Source organism: Panthera onca, chromosome A3, assembly GCF_046562875.1.
Source record: "Panthera onca isolate mPanOnc1 chromosome A3, mPanOnc1 haplotype 2, whole genome shotgun sequence".
Taxonomy (NCBI): Eukaryota; Metazoa; Chordata; class Mammalia; order Carnivora; family Felidae; genus Panthera; species Panthera onca.
Window position 1 is genome coordinate 51,837,890 of NC_138341.1, and position 16,556 is coordinate 51,854,445.

Consider the following 16,556-nt stretch of genomic DNA (forward strand, 5'->3'; position numbering starts at 1 on the left):
GCTCTGAGGTGGAGAGTGCAGGAGGTTTATCAGTAGTGTTCTTGGGAATGTCACATGTTCAGGCAGGATCGGCCAGGGGAAAGCTGAGCTGTGTTGCATCTCAGTGAAGGTTGGGTGGACCCCACAAGGAGCTCTGAAGCTGAGAGAGTCCTTCAGAGTTGTCCCAAGGTGGGGGCCTTTTCATCCTTGGATATGGGCTCCTCCAGGAGTGGGGCATTTTAGTGGCTTAAAAATACGTCCATGAATTGTCTAATATCCATCCCTCCAAGAGATGGAGCCTACTTCTCCTCCTTTTGAATGGAGCCTGGACTTAGTTGCTTCTAACAAAGAGAGCACGGCAGTCATGATGGCAAGACTAGGTCACAAAAGCCATCATGGCTTCTTTTAGGGCTTCCCTCTTGAAGGAAGGAAAGCTGCCGTGTTGTGAGAACACTCAAGCAGGCCTATGGAGGGGCCCACGTGGTGAGAAACCAAGGCCTCCCACCCCCAGCCATTCTAGTGAGACACCTTTAAAAGCCAGTCCCCCGGCCCCAGTCAGGGGACTGGGTCCAATGACTGAAGTCCTGGTCGACAGTTCGACTGCAACCCCATCAGAAACCCTAAGCCAGAACCACCCCCCTAAGTGGCTTTCAAATTCCTAATTCACAGAAACTTCAAGATAATAATTGTTGTTTTAAGCTCCCATGTTTTGGGGCAATTTATTACAGAGCATGAGTTACTGTTATACCTGTAATGTTGGGCAAGGTAGCTCTGACAGCCGACCGTTGGAGGCTCCCTGCTGCAGCATTTCCCTGCGACGGAGGATGGAGTCCTACAGTCCTAAAGAAGACACACCACAATGTCCATTCCAACCATAAAGAAAACACACCGCCAAATAACAAACCGGGTTTAAAAAGACGTGTGCAATCCAGATACCAACTCCTGGTGTTCCTAGGCATCTTGACGGTTTGGGTTTGCCAGTTTGGGGAGCAAAGGGGTAAGTGGCTTCATGGTCTGAGACAGCGATTTCATGTCAACTGGGATGCAGATTCAGACCGGGGAACCACATTCGAACCAAACATTACCCCACCAGACTTCTCAGGAGGTCTGGGGGCCATATTCTGGAATCCACTCACACCTTTCCACACCCCTCTTCTCTCACTCCCTTCTCCCCTTTTCTCCCTACATCCCAGAATTTCTCTAACTCCAAATATTTCTCCCTCTGTCATGCAGAGCACTTCAGCTCTTCTTGCCCTGCCTTATCTCATGAGCGGAAGTACCCCAATCATTCCAGAAGCTCGGCAAAACTGAGAGCCTGCCACCAACCAGGATCCTCCAGTCTTAGAGGGCCGTTGATTCCTGTTACATGTCTGACGAATGGCAGCCAAAGGGTCAATATCTTTAGTACTCATATAATAGCTCCTGCTTAGACATTCATTTATTTGTTTATTTTGATTTAAGATTATTTATTGAGGCATGCAGGAAATGGAAAGGCTGAGACACAAAGTGAGGAAATAATGAGAAAACTTATTGTGTGTTATACTTACTCTTTTTAGATTTGAAAAATCTGGATGTGGGAATCAGTTACATGTGGAATCTAAAATCTAGTCTGAGTGCATTTAAACTGTAGATACAACAATAAATATTTACAAATCATTAAATTCAATCTAACCCAAGCCCTTGGAAAGTGCCAAATCCTCTCTAGAGCCAGTTACTGAGCTTGTCTTTTCTACATATTAACATATAATATCTGGCTTGAACATTTATTTTGTGCCAGACATTATTCTAAACACTTTACATTGATTTTAAGCAGAGTCTGCCAAGGGCCCCTGTGGAACAAGGGTAGTCCTCGAGGTGAGGGCCAGATCCCAGGTGTCCCTCCCCCGCAGTAAGAGACCATGCACACTTATCTTCCCTTGCAGACACCCACAGAGGATGGGGCACTGAGGGCCGAGGCCTGGGGTTGGGAGCGTCAGGCGCATACCTGCCCTGTGAGGTCCTGGTCAAAAGAGTAGCCTGCTCTCCTTGAACCCTTGCTCTGCCACTTACCAGCTGCGTGACCTTGGGCGAGTCACTTCCCTCTCTGTGCCCCAGTTTCTACATTGGTAAGGTGGGCTAATATCTATCTCATAGAGCTATTGTGAGGACTCACCAGGCTAATTCACTTGAAGCATTTAAAACAGTTACTGGCACCTACATAGCATCCACCAATTGATAATTAATGTTTGAAATTCTATTGTATGCCTCACTCATTTAAAAGCTCTTTCTGAAAAAGGCACAAAGCATCATTCCTGTCCCCAGCAGTGCTTCTCCCAGGGCTCAGCGGTCAGTTGAGAAGCTGAACCATGTTTAGCATCCCCGGGCCTCTCTCTTCTGTCGTTTCCTTTTCACAAAGAAGACTCCGGTTTAATCTGAAACACCCCAGCTGTGCTTTAGCCAGAGACTGACTGGTTTCGCCTGGGGGGTTAATGGAACCTCTGTTTTGGGGGCTCCACGTCCCCTTCCAAATCCGTAGGGCCTGCTCCATGGCCGGGAGTGTGAAGAGGCTGGCTCCCTGGGCGCGGGGGTGGACACAAGTTAGGCTCAGAGGCAGCTCCCAGCGGAGCTCCTGGAGCCAGCGGCCAGGCTGGGCGGACTCTGAGGCAGCCTCCTCCGCCAGCAGAGTAAGGCTTTCCACACAAAACAGTTTTCCCAATGGCCTCCGGATGTCTGCGTTCCGCCTGGATCAGCGCAGGGTGACTCCCAGCTCCATCCCAGGAGCCGTTTGACCTTGGGCACGTGCACTCTGAGATGGTTTCCTCACAGCTGAGATGAGGGTAACACCTACATGCCCAAACATGACACATTATCAGTCAAAACTTGCTACACAGTGCCTGCTATCAGGTTTTGGTAAACACTGTCGGTGTCTCTTCATGGCTGCCTGGGCCGTGGCCTCCACCTCAGAGATAAAACTCCCTCCTTCTGTGCGTAGTCCAAGCAGATTTCCCCCCAGTGCCGCCGACCTCACAATGTCTGGTCTTAGTTTAATATCTCTTTAATGTTCTCCTTGTAGGGCTTCCCCCCGGAGATAGCATCCAGGAACAGGACAAGCTCTTTCAACCCCTTCATGTTATAGGAAAAAGATCTGAAGCCCAGAGAGGAAAATGGCCAGCCCAAGACCACACCCAACAGAGCTGGGACCAGAGCCTAGGCGTGGGGTCTCCTAGGCCAGGGCTCCCTCTCCTGGGGGTCTTGGGCACATTCCTCATGGTCTCTCCCTCCATTCTTTATTCCTTGTTGACACTGGCTTTCAATTTACGCTGAGCTTGCACAGGAGAGGAGATTCTTGAGCATGGCCAACATGCATAAGCACAGTGAGCATGAAAAGGGCTGGGGGGCCAGTGGGGATCATTCATGAGGAGGCCAAGGCCAGCCCCTAAGCCAGGTGCCAGGGCAGGGAAATGGGCAGCAGGTGGCCTCAGATCATCACAGCAAGTCTGCAAGATGCTTTTGTGGTTAGGGGCCAGCCATCCTAGCTAGGAAAGGCTGATGCTTGGCGGGAGGGTGGGGGGAGTGTTTTGGTAAGGGTGGTCTGGGGTTGTGGAACACTTACCCGGGCCCAGGTCCACACACAGCACTGATCCCCATCCCAGGTCTGGCTTCACCTGCACTCTTGCCCTGACTAGGGACTAAAGGAGAGAAATGACATCAGAACTTGGAATTCAGGGCTTACCTAGATATTCAAAACCTTTAGTTCCAACCTTTCTGGGAGTCCATTCTTTCTTCTTCTCTACATCCTCCTTCTCCATTTCCTCTCCTTTTGCCAATCCCTCCAAGAGGTTATCCAGGCAAAGCATGTAAATGGTCCCTTCATTAGCCCACCACGGCATCCCACTCTTGTACTTCCTTCCCTCGGAGCCATTATTCCTCCAGTCAGTGCCTGGATGTGTCTTTCCTCCTCTCTACGGATTCAAATTCCACCAGGCCCTCAGATCCAGCCCAAGTCCTGCCTCCTCAAAGAAGCCAGCTTCAAATGCTGCCCTGATCCTGCCTACTTCTGAGAGTGCATTAAACCCATTGCTCCACATGGCACCAAGGCAGCAGGTGAACTTCCTGGGGGTACCAACCTCATCCCGCTCTGTTCCCTCGCAAGGCTCAGAGATAAGAGGCACGTGACCTGGGGTGCTCATTAAAAATTCAGAATCCCAGGCCCCATTCTGGCTCTATGAAATAGAATCACTGGGCGGGGGGCCAGGGAATCTGCTTTGGCAAGGCCCTTGAGTAATGGCCATGCCCACTTAGGTTTTAGAGCCTGTGAGGGGGTCCCAGTGTATCCCACTTCTCACCTCATGAACCATATACATCAGACAGTTTGATGAAACACTTATTTCCTGACATCATAGGTGACATGAGGAGGAGAGAACAGAGAGGGTCACAGGGGGAGCAAAGAGAGAAAAGGGTGAAGGTAGACATGGGCTCCTCATAAGCTCAAGGTTGCCTGCAAGGTCTCCAGAGGAAACGGGGATGCCCCGTGAGACTACCAGAAGCCCAGTAAGGAGGGGGTGTGGCTGCCTCCCCACTTTATGGACAACCCTTCACTTTGCCCCTGGGAGGAGGGAAAGGCCTTCAGGTGCCAGTGGTAGCCCTAGTCAACCAGGGCTGGCCTCAGACAAGGGGGAAGGTGGCCAAAGACAAGAGGGTCTAGGAAGGGAGAGTGAATAAAAGGGGATAGGTCAGGGACAGCGAGGTGAGGAGGGACCACCCCTCTGGAGAATGGGACCTGAGGACAAGAGTCAAATAAAAGAGAACCTTGTCTGGATGTTCAGCAGATAAAGGATGAAGAAAGAGCTTGGCTGGCTTCAAAAGAGATGGGCTAGCTCTCACTGATCCTGAATGAATTAGAGTTTTGCTGTCATGAGGCAGAGAACAGAGCAGGGACCTTCTCTAAGCCCCCTTCTCCCCAGAGCACAAGAACTAGAGGGTCCTTGTTCAGGCGAGCAGAGGAAAGATGAGCTGCAGACTCGAATGGGCTTGCAGGCCGGCCTAAGTCCCTTCCCCTCTCCCTGGGTTCCGATGCTCACAAGTGGTTCTAGGTGTGTGACCCCAGCTGGTCTAGGAGGCCAGCTGCCTTTTGTTCTTCCCTGGAGCATACTGTGGGTGAGATAAGAGACAGTGGGGAGGTCTGGCACAGCCACAGGAGCCATCAGAGAGCAACATTTGTGCAGAGGGGCATCTGCTCCCAGGCCCCACACCCGCCTCAGCCGGACCACCAGCCTGGTCAAACGCACTTATTTATGGGGGTGGTTTAGAATAGCTGCAGAAAGAACTGAGAAAGGGAAGGGATTGTGGGCTGGGATAGTCAGGGAAGGCTTCCGGGAGGAAGGGAGTGAACTGGGCTTTGAAGTACGAGCCAAGTTTGAAGGATGGATGGAAGTACTCTTCCCCCCCGCCCCCCCCCCCCGATTTCTATAAAGCAAACCTTAGAAAAGCCACTCCTCATTGTGTGACAGTGTCCTTGTTTCCCATGGGCCTTTCTGCATCTCCCAAAAGTCCCAGCTGTGCCTGGGTGGAAAGGAGAACATTGGAGGAGGCTGTGCTTCTGATTAGGCCCCAGTCTCGTGTTTACAACCATGGAGATGGGGGCCCGGGATAGGGATGCTGGGTCTCTGGGGAAACCACTGCACAGAGCAGAGCCAAGGGGACAGGGAGGCAAGTCGACATTTCCAGAACAGAAGGTGGCTTTCTTCCTTCCTATTCACCCTGGGAAGGCTTTCATCCTGGCAGGCAGGCACAGGGCACTGGGCTTGGGGTGGTGCCCTGTTGTCTTTGGCGTCTGAACCCAGGCAGGGAGGGTGACAATAGGTATAGTGTTTCCCACACGCTGTGTGCCAGGGCCTGGCCTTGACAATGCTCAGTGTTGATGGCTGTGCGGAGCTGGGCGAGAAGATTGTCTGTAGGGGAGCAGCATGGAGGAGGCCTGGCTGTGAGGAACAAGACCACCCTTTCCCTGCATCTCTGAGGCAACCCTGAGGCAGGCTTCCCTCAGAACCTGCTCCTTTCTTGGGATTCAGAGGCGCTTTGGTGGCTTAATGAGAACATGCTGAGGGTGTTTCAGGAGTCCCCATGTGCAGCTATATCTTGACTCTGAATTCAGACTGACCCTAGGTGACCTCAGGTTGCCCCTGACTCTGTCTTCAGGCTAGTGCCGGAGGCAGGGAGAGGTGGGGCGTGTGGCTTGTCATCACAAGTGCTAATGCCTTCCTGCGTGCTGGGCGCTATTCTGGGCACTTCCTATGGATTCCTGTATTTAAATCCGCACAGCAACTCAGCAAGGCAAGCGTTGCCATCACGGAGGTGGAGGCCCAGCGAAGTGAAAGAATGTGTGTCACATTCCACAGTGAGCAGGCAGCAGAGGTGGGGCTGGAGCTCAGGTGGTCTGGCACCGAAAGCTGGTGGTCGCCTGCCATGGTGGGCCCCGCCCCTGCCGCTGGGGAGGGAGAGAAGGAGAGAAGGGCAGCACTTAGGCTCCCCTGGCAGGGGCCGCATCTTCCTTCCTTCCAGATGACAACACACTCATCGCCCAAGAGATGGCAGACGAGGGGCGGAGCAAAACTGGAAATGATCTAGCTTTCCATCCTCATCTCTGGGCCTCACGTGACCCCGTGCTGTCCCTGGAGCTTTGGAGACCACAGCTTATCCTTGCCGCTTGCATATCTGTCTCAACTTCCTGCTTCCCCAAGCCTTGCCCTTGTCCAACCATCCATCCACTCATTCAGCATTACCATGTGCCCAGTGGGGGCAGCACAGTGATGGGTGAGGCTCCCTCGTGCCTCAATCTGATGGAGCAACAATTAAACCTATCATCTATCTATGTATCTATGTATCTATCTATCTATCATCTATCATCTATTATCTATCTATTGATCTATTCATCTATTATCTATCTATTATCTATCTCTCTATCTATTTATCTGACACAGTGAACAGAGCAGAGCATCTGGGAAGGGAGAGTAGTTGGGGAAAGCTTCCTGGGAGAGGGGGTACCTTAGTTCAGTCTTGAAGGAGACAGGGGAGCTAGCCAGGTGCATGCTCGGGGCCACAGGCAGTGCATGGACAGGGGACAGGGCTGAGGCCGCAGGGCAGGGGCCACTTGGGAGTTGCCATTTGGAGAGCAGGGTGTGAGGGAAGTGGAAGGAGGGAAGCTGCAGTTAAGTGCGGCTAGCCTCTAGTGGGGGACCTCGGAGGACATTCTGGAACGTGCTTCCCCAGGCCGAGACAACTCAGTGTTGCTTGAGAGGGTGCCAGGAGGGCTTTCCGGGGGTGTCCTTGGAGTCCTTCTCCTCACCCAGGAGCTCCCTTCTGCAAATGGCCATCCCTGCTGAGGGGCCTGTGGGCCACCCCCCTACTCCATGAGTCACTCAGGTGCTTCAAGGTGGTTTTCCCAGGAGATGGGAAAGCTACCTGTGAGCCCCGAGGGTCTGTGCATTTTGGCAAGAAGGGGCCAGGCTGCTGGGTGGCCCACTTGTCTCGTTGAAAAAGCAATAGAGGAACTTATACCTAAGGAATTCTAGACACAGGGTGAAATCAGACAGATATGTATATGGATAACTCAATATATAGTCAAATAAAAATATGCCAAATCTAAAAAAAAAAGGAAAAAGGAAAAGGACCTTTTAGCTAAGGCACAGACTGCAGCATTTATTTGCTGCCGGCTGAACCTCTAGGCTTATCACAGAATCCATGCACCACAATGGCAACCCATCGCCCAGCCAGCCAGAGTGAGGGGGCCAGTCGTGCACGGAGGAGCTGGGGGCAGGGTGTTTTCAGTTCCTTTGCTGTAAGGAAGTGTCCCTTTCAGCAGAGTATTTTGTCCTTAGGAATAGCTAAGGGACCAGAGAGAAGCAAAAATAACAATCCTTTTGTGTAACATTTACCACTCCCAAGGAGAAGCCTCAGAATGCTAAGAGTCAGTGCCTTTATAAAAATTAATATTTTTAGCAGGAGATTCTGTTGATGCTTCCTGGAAACCACAGAGAAGGAGGCGTTGGAGAAGAGAGAAAAGGAGGTGAGGGAGGGAAAGGAAAGGAGGGGCGGAGGAGGGAGGCAGGACTCCTTGGGTCCTAGACAGTCTTATTTTTGTAGGTTCTACCCCAGAGTATATAAAAGAATTAAAATGCACCCACATCCCACATTAAATGGAATTATTTTGCTATAAAATACTTGGAAAGAATTTTTATAATTTTGCTTTTGAAATTATTTGGCTGAAGTTTACTCATTTAGTTTACAATTGGCTCCAACTTCCCAGCCATCATCACATACACGCAGGAATCCGTACAGGGCGAGAAAATAAAAGGTACAAATTGTTTTCAAATGGAGGAAAATTTTCATGAGTATCAAATGGAACAATTAATGACGTTTGAATGTATTCATTAAAATTTTATTGTTTCCAATTTTGCTCTTTTCTATTTTGGAGCAGCTTCATTTTTCCCAGGTTGCAATGTTTGATGAGCAGAGCTCATGGGTCACAAATACTTCACTTTATAGGGTTTACTTTCCTGTGAAAGGTTTACAGTAAAGCAGTCCTGGAAGGGGTGAGGGGGACCGAGCTCTTACGCAGGAGGCTTGTCTCACCTGTAGGCTGGGCCACTTTCTTCTAGATGGTTCTTCCTCTAGCTGCCCTGCCCGTTAAGCCAGAGCCCACTCACTGGACCAGGCAAGGGCGAAGGGTGGGAGGGAAGAGATCCCTGCCCAGGAGTCTGGGATAGGTACTTCTGAAAACCCGGGTCAACCTGTCACACCCAATTGTGGCCCTGGGTTATGAGAAACTCATCCCAGGCAGGGTGACTTCTGAGGCCACCTGGGGCCCCAGGCGGCCGCAGGGGCGCCTGCACTTTGTAACTTGGATTCCTTGTAACTAGCCCTGGGGGCACAGAGGAGGAGAACAGAAAGCCACTTGATGGACTCCTGCTTTCAGTCACTACAGAGGTTTTATGATCTGAGAGGTGAACTGGGGAGCAGCCCCAGACTATTTCATCTTGATACTAACATACTGAACGAAAATGCAGACAAACCATTTGGGTTTGGATTTTTTTTTTTTTATTTATTTTTTCAAACAAAAAAGAAATAAAACTCAGAGCTCACTTCAGGTAGTGGCGCTGGATTTTGCAGCCTTCCAGGCGGAGCTGGAGTGGTCCCTGCCCGTTCCCCCCAACCCCCCCCCCCCCACACACACACACACAGCTTCCTGGAGGAAATCTTGCAGCTCAGCCATGGTGACCCCAGCACAGACAGAAGCCCCCGGGTCCGATCCCTGGGGCCTGGAACTGGGGGTCTGGAAGCCCTGCTGTGGGTCTGTAGGGTCCAGACTGCTGTCCCCGACTTTACCCACCCACCGCGGGACGTTTGGGGCTCCCTCCCTGGCGGAGCGCCGCTGAAGGAAGTCACATTAGCAAATGAGGTGTTGTGATTGATGGGGTCTCTTCTGGATGTCAGGATGATGAATGGGCTGCAGGAGTGGGCCTGACCACAGGATGGGGGGCCGTGCCGAGACCACACCCAGCAGAGCCCCGTCACGCAGGGACTCTGTGCTAACATGTGGGAGAGACACACTGCATGTTGAATGAATGGTCTGTTGATGAAAACTTCAGTATAAAGTCAGCACTGTGTGGGGGAGGCCAGGGGAGGCTGGATGCTGTCAACTGTTTTCGGAGGCACTAGAACACGGTGAGTGAGACCCTGATTTTGTAGTCCCTTGAATTTCTCTGAAGCATTCTCCCATTTTTCCAAGTTCCCTCCACAGATGCCACTGACTATGGGTTTAGCCAGGGTAATGCTAGGGTTAAGTTAACCCCTAAACATCAGTGTCTACACTCAACTGTGGCTTGCTGCAGTCCAATGTGGGTTAGCCCGTGACTTTCCTCCAGGTGGGGATTCAGGGACCCCAGCTTCTTCCATTTGTGGTTCCATCATCCCACATGCCCCCCAGACCTTTCCAACTGTCCAGGGGACAGGCAGGTATGGGGAAGACATGTTTCCTTTTGAAACCCCTTAGCTGGAAAGTGATGATTCCCATATACCGTTGGTGAGAATTAGTCACAAAGCACATCATACACCTGGAAGAAAGGGGGGCCAGGGGCGCTGTCTCATCGGACAGATGATTCTCAGAAAAACAAAAATCTCCGTTTACTGGGAGGGACAGTAGAAGATGAGCCATCTTCCTATCTACTCTTCAGAAGCATCCATCCTTTGCCATCGTCCTCCATTATCCAAAGCTAACACACACGAACACACACGAACACACACATACACACTGTGCTATGTTCCAGCCATGGCTCTCCCTGCTTTACATCTTTTAAATCATGTAATTCTCACAACACCCTACAAATAGATAACCTATTTCATCGGTTCCAAGATGCATTTTTTTTTCCCACACTTAGCCTCTCTGAAATCAGACTATAAGCAATGACATCTTTCATTCACTGTCAGGCAATAGTCATCATGGCTATGTGTGGAAAACCTTCCTCTGACACTTTCTGGAAAGATCAAGAGAGTTCCAGCATCTACAGTATTTGGAAACCGATACCCAGAGAAGTTTAGCAACTTGCCCAAAGTCACACAGCCAGTGGGTGATGGAGCTGAGGTTTGAAGCTTGGCGTCTCCCTCCCCTCTGCTTCCAACGGATTGCAAGACTTGCTCCCAAGAAACCAGCCATGTTTATGAGCTCCCTTCTCTGAGACCCCCTCCTTGGAGGCTGAGAGGATTCCCGACCTTCTGTGGAGAGTGAAGAGGGGTATTTCTCCACATCCAAGATCAGGGTCCCCAAATCGGCAGAAGCCAGGTCTTGGCTGGAGTGATGGGGCTCCAGTTACAAGGACATCCGCTGAAGCCAGGATGCCTGCTGCATTCTTGCTTGGCTGATAATTTAATCTCTGAAAAAGCAACACGCAGAACTGGCAGGATACACCGAATTCTGATCAACCAAGAGACGTGCGGTGGTACATGAAAGGATGTGGACCTAGGAAAGAGGGGACTTTATCATCCCGGCATTCACAATGTCACAGGAAGGGAGTGGCTGTGGTGGGTGGACCTTGAGAAAGCAGAGAGTTTCCAAATAAAGAAATATAGTGGTCTGGAGAAGGGCACTCAAACGATCAACGTGGCCCCATGAAAAACTCAAAACAAAGAAGAAAAACAAAACTATCATCAACAACAAACAGGGAATAAGGTGGTGGGAAAACAATCCCCCTCCCACAAAAAAAAAGTGTCCTCAGGTCAGATGATACAAAGTGTGTCGGGGCCACTCCAGAATATGTCAGAGCTTAAAAAGGGACTTTGATGAGAGAGATGGCCGAACCCTCGCCTCCTAGAAACACTCCCATCTTCCTGGGAAGGCAAGCCTCCCTGGGAACTGTGTGTTCTCCTGACCATCAGGATAGAATTTGGATGCCAGAGATGGTGAGGCCAATGTCCAGCAAGAGAGGGGATAGAACAGCTTCTCTAGTTACAAACCATCAGCAGAGCTGGACCCATCCCGTGCGGCACATCAGTTTCTGTAACCCACCCTCCCCCACCATCCCTGGCCCGTGCCATCCACCCTGTAGATCCCTGCCCCTGGACACACTCACCGTGGGTACCACTGCATGGCATCATGCCCACTCTCCAGCAGGAGCTCCCCAGGAACCTTCTAGGCGCCCTCACATGCAAAACCAGGAGTGCAGGAGAGCTGGCACCGCAGACGATGAAGCTGGAGCTGATGAGGGCTCCCAGTTTCCCTCAGTGACCAGCAGCCCCGAGGTCCTGTGGGACCCAGTGACCCTCTGTACTAAAGGCCAGCTCTCTCCCTTCCTCCCCACATCGCTGTCCCTCCTTCCTGCTCCCTGGACACATTCCTCAGTAAAATGCCTTCACTCAATCTTTGTCTCAGAAGCTGCTTTCTATAGGGTTACTGAAAGTTTGGAAAATAGAATAAATTGCCCTTAGTCCTGTCTCCTTAACCCAGTTTCTACAGTATTTGGATGCCCCCTAGGCATGCACATGATTTAACATATTTACCCTCACGGGGTAAACATCATTTTGTGGCTTGCTTTTTTGAGTTCACATTACATCTAAGTTCCCCCAGCCCCGTTTTTAAAAATAATTATTGTTTTAATAATACCCATCTGGTTCCACGGAGAGTTTGTACCACCATCGACTTTACCATTTCCCTGCATCTGGACTTTTAGATCACAGCAGGTAACACCGTGGTGGGGTTACCAGGTCTAAGCATCTTCATGGTTCTTGATACATGAAGGAATGTCTTTGACAGCCTATAGGAGAAAGCAAAGGTGCCGGGAGCCAGGGCCGCTTTGCGAAAGCGAATAGTACCCTGCTGACCCCATTCTCCCTTTTGACCCGGGTACCAGAGACTGGGGGCAATCTGTATGCTTCACTGCTCCAGCCTGAAACTGTCTCTGGTCATATTTTGTGACAAAATGGTGAGACTATAGATACGATCCGAGATGGTTAAGTTACAATTCCCTAGTTACACTGATTACAAAGTTGCTAACCACACATAGGGAGGTCTCTGGTGGCCTGCCTCATTCAGCACTTTTGCCATGAACACGCACGAAGATGCAGATTGCCTCTGCGTCACAATCATGGATGAAGCAACTCTAAGAGGGATGAATAATACATCGAGTTAAGACTTAAGACTTGAAAAGATCTTGAGAAGCTAGGAGGATGGACACTAACTCAGCAGGATGAAATGTTACAAAAAGCATTTAGTTCAAAAAAATCAACTGCATATGGACAGGATGGGGAAGCCCTGCCTTACTTAATAGTTGTTCATGTGAAACAGACCCAGAGACTATAGTTGACCTCAAGCTCAATGTGAATCATCTGTGTGGTGTGGCTGCCAAGGAGACTAATATAATCTTGGGCCACGTTAAGAGAAGTATAATATTAAGACCAGGGGAGGGGGCGTTCCCACCAGGCTCTGATTAATCAGACCACACTGGGAACATCGAGTCAAGTTCTCTAAGTCAGTTTCTCAGTGGAACACTGACAAATCCATTCCTTCATAAAGCATTTATTGAATGTCCAACACGGTGCTAGTTGCAAAGGGTACATGGGTGAATGAGATGTGGCTCTCTGGACATACAGACCTCACAGTCTCATGCTATCTGTTGGTGTTCGGTATTTCACATACTATTTAATACCTTACTTATAAAGCAAAAAGATATTCTCTCAGCTGTGCTGAGGATCTTTTAAAGGAGTCACACGCACACCATACACTATAGTAGTCTTCATCTGAGGTAGAAAGTTAATACGAGCTCCATCTGCCATCCCAAGCCCATCTCACGTAATTTTGTGCCTCCGTTCCCTTCACCCCATCCCATCCCAAATATCAGGCTGCAAATTCTTCTCGCCTGGCTTTGGGCTGAAGTAATTCCAAGATGCGTTTGCTCTGATGGGTATGCTGAATTGGCCTCAGGGTCAATCCTTTGAGAATGCCTTCCTGTATCGTAGAGTCCGGAAAGCTAAACACTACACTTCCCAGACTCCCCTAAAGCTATGATTCTGGATATAAATTAGATCTTGCCAACTGGACATGGAATTTGGAGAGTGGAATTGCAGCGAGGAGCCATCTTCCTACCATGTCAGCTCTTGCTTTGGTCAAACATGATCAGGACCAGCAATGTTCCAGTGTTCAGTGATATCAATCGGGATGGCCTCCACTGTGCCCACTATCAAATAATCCCCAAGTCACGTGGCTGGGGCTACTAACCCCTGCTTCTCCCACTTGGGGACTCAGATGGCAAAGCAACCATTATGGTTTCCCACTATGAGGGACCTATAAAGTTGATGGGGCAGGTATCATCAGCTCCTTGTTTACTGAGGAAAGAAGTGAAGCCTATGGAATTCAAATGACTTATCCCAAGTCGCAGAATCGGACTATGGCAGAGGTGGGTTACAAACCCAGTTTTCCTAACAGTGCATAATCTGCCCATTAAACCACATGTCTACACCACATTCAGAGAAGCACATCACAAGGAGAGGACCAAGGAGTTCTCCACATAAGGTCTCACAAGGAAGACTAAAGACTGTTTGGAGAGAATGGTAGACAAGAGTTGATTAAAATACTTAAAGGGGTCCTGAAGCAAATTGCATTTTCTAAAAATGGTCACAACAATATTTCTGGTCCCACATGCTCTTCCAGAAGCTTGTCACTTCCCCAACAGGAAGCAGAGCCCATTCCCCCACCCTTGAACCTGGGCAGGACTTTGTGCCTGTCTTGCTGGATAGAATGTGGTGATAGTGATGCCATGTGACTGTTAAGGCAGAGCCACAGGAGTCGACACCACTCCTGCCTGGCTCTCTTAAAATGCTCACTCTTAGAACCTAGCTGCCATGTTGTGGGGAAGCCCAGCAGATCAGAGACCATGTACAAGTTCCTAGCTGACAACCTCAGCTAAAGTCTTAGCCAACAGCCAGCACCAAACCTCAGATAATATGAACAAATGGACCTTGGGATGATTCTAGCTTCCAGCTTTTGGCCCAACCCAACCAATGCCACTTGGAGAAAAGATGAGCTCTTTCCCCTGAGTCTTGTCTTGTCCAAATTTCAGATTTGTAAGCAAAATAAATGCTATTTTTGTTTTAAGCCACTAAATTTTGTTACATTAGCAATAGATAGCCAGGACAGGTGCCCACATTCAAGAGGAAGTCCATTTATTCTACATAGTTGTTCATTCACTGGGTTAAGAATCTCTAAGCCACTGCTGCCTTCCACGGTTGGGTCCTGAAAGTTCATAGGTAACTAGGATACCATCTCTCACCTTGAGCTGCCTGCAGTTTTGTAGGGGAGATATATAGGCAATGAGGTTCATTACAATCTGCTGACTACTAAAACCAGAGCTCTGGGTAGAATACAAAAGCAAGTTCAACTAACTCTCATTGGGCAAGTTAATAAAAGGTTCACGGAGAAAATAACACCTTGTGCAGGTCTAGGCTTCACAGGGGTTCTGTGAGAAGGAAGTGAGGAGAGCATCCAGCAGAGGGGACAGCGAGTGCAAGAGCATGGAGGTGTGACTGGCGTGACATGACTGGGGAAGAGAGGCACTCAGCACACTGCACAGAATGGACTGGAGGGAAGAAATCAGAGTCGGGGGAGCCAGAAGGAGATGGTCATCATCATCCTGGCAGGGGCAAGCAACCTAAGAGACTTCAGAAAAAGAGTCAAGGTGTTTGGTGACAGCCTGGATGAGAGAAATGGGGGAGAAAGAAGCAGCGATTACTAGTATTTCTGGCAAAGGAAACTCATTGGTTGAAGTGGGGAACTTTGAAGGAAGAGGAATTTGGGAAGGAATTGATGAGTTTGTTTATGGATTTGTTGATTATGAGATGTGTGTCAGTTAGAATGACTTCAGCCAAAGGTAACAGAACACCTAACTGAAAGTGGCAAGAAGTTCGGTGGTCCCAGGGTTACTTCATTGGTTCAAGCACGTCATCAGCAATGTGAGATTCATCTGTACTTTCGGTCAGCCAACCTCAGCACACTGGTCTGGCTTCTCGTGGTCACAAAGTGGCAGCTGGAGGTCTAGGCACTGCCTCTAGATGCTAACTTCTAGCCAGAGAAGAGCAGAGTTTCCATTCATGAATCTAGTTTAGTAGAGAGGAAAACGGTCCCCCAAGCCCTCAGGTCCACTGATCAAAATGAAGTCACAGGTCCTTGCAGCAGCAAGGGAGGCTGAGGAACAACCATGTGGCCTTTACAGCCCCTATGAGGGAGGCGGGCTCTGACAGAAGAAAAGGGCAGTGAGGGAAGAACGGCTGTGGGGGATGCCCCAGCCAGGTCTGCTGTGGGGCACAGCGCTCAGGGAAAGACGGCAAGCATTCATGTATGCAGAGAGCATCCCACATCAGAGATTTTAAAGGTAATGTTGCTATGTATGTTTTTTAACTATTTCTTTGAATGCTGTGCTAGGCACTTCACATAATTCTTCATTAAATTTCCAAATACCCTAGAGGGACTTGAATCGCAGGCAACTGGAGGCTCTTTGAAACCACATGGTTTGGTTTTGTTCCTGTATGGAGCGTACAGAAAAGGTCTTTGAGGCGCCCAGCACTCCTGTGGGGTCTCTCCCCCATCTTCCCTGAATGGATGAGTAGAAACAGCCTCTCTTGTGCCAGTGCCCTCAGGGGAGAGCAGAGCCTGGTTTAGTAGAATTCTGGAGGCAGGGAAAGGGAAGCCTCTGAATGCGGACAAGGTGCTTGGGGGCCCAGTTCAGCCCTAGACACGTGGGGAGACCCGGAGCCAGGAAGCAAAGAACTGTGCCTCTCCAGGGATCTGGAGATCAGAGAAATGCCAATGGTGCTGAGCCGAGAGAGAAAGCAGACTGAACCAGGAGCCTGACGGTGAGTCTGTCAGGGGACAGGCTAAGCTGAGGCAAGGGGCTGGATTTGTCATTCCCCTCAGGTCTCTCTCTGTATTGTACGTGCCATGATATGGGGAGCCTGCTGCCCACGCCATTGCAGGGAAGGGACTGGAGGACACAGTGAAGGGGAAAAGCTTTTGAAGCGATCCCAGTGGGTGGGGCCACAGAACGTTACCTAGAATA

The 16,556-nt window shown here is 49.9% G+C and overlaps 1 long non-coding RNA gene across 1 annotated transcript in view; it reads right to left on the reverse strand.

Annotated features, from left to right (window-relative positions):
• Nucleotides 1–432: 432 nt before the first annotated feature.
• Nucleotides 433–16,556, reverse strand: part of LOC132694538 (uncharacterized) — a 165,660-nt gene continuing 149,536 nt past the window's right edge. Inside the window, exons 3-4 of the long non-coding RNA XR_009617351.3 lie at nucleotides 3,568–3,640; nucleotides 433–2,802 (exon numbers count right to left, since the gene is read on the reverse strand). This is a non-coding gene — a long non-coding RNA (uncharacterized LOC132694538). The remainder of the gene's footprint in view (nucleotides 2,803–3,567; nucleotides 3,641–16,556) is intronic.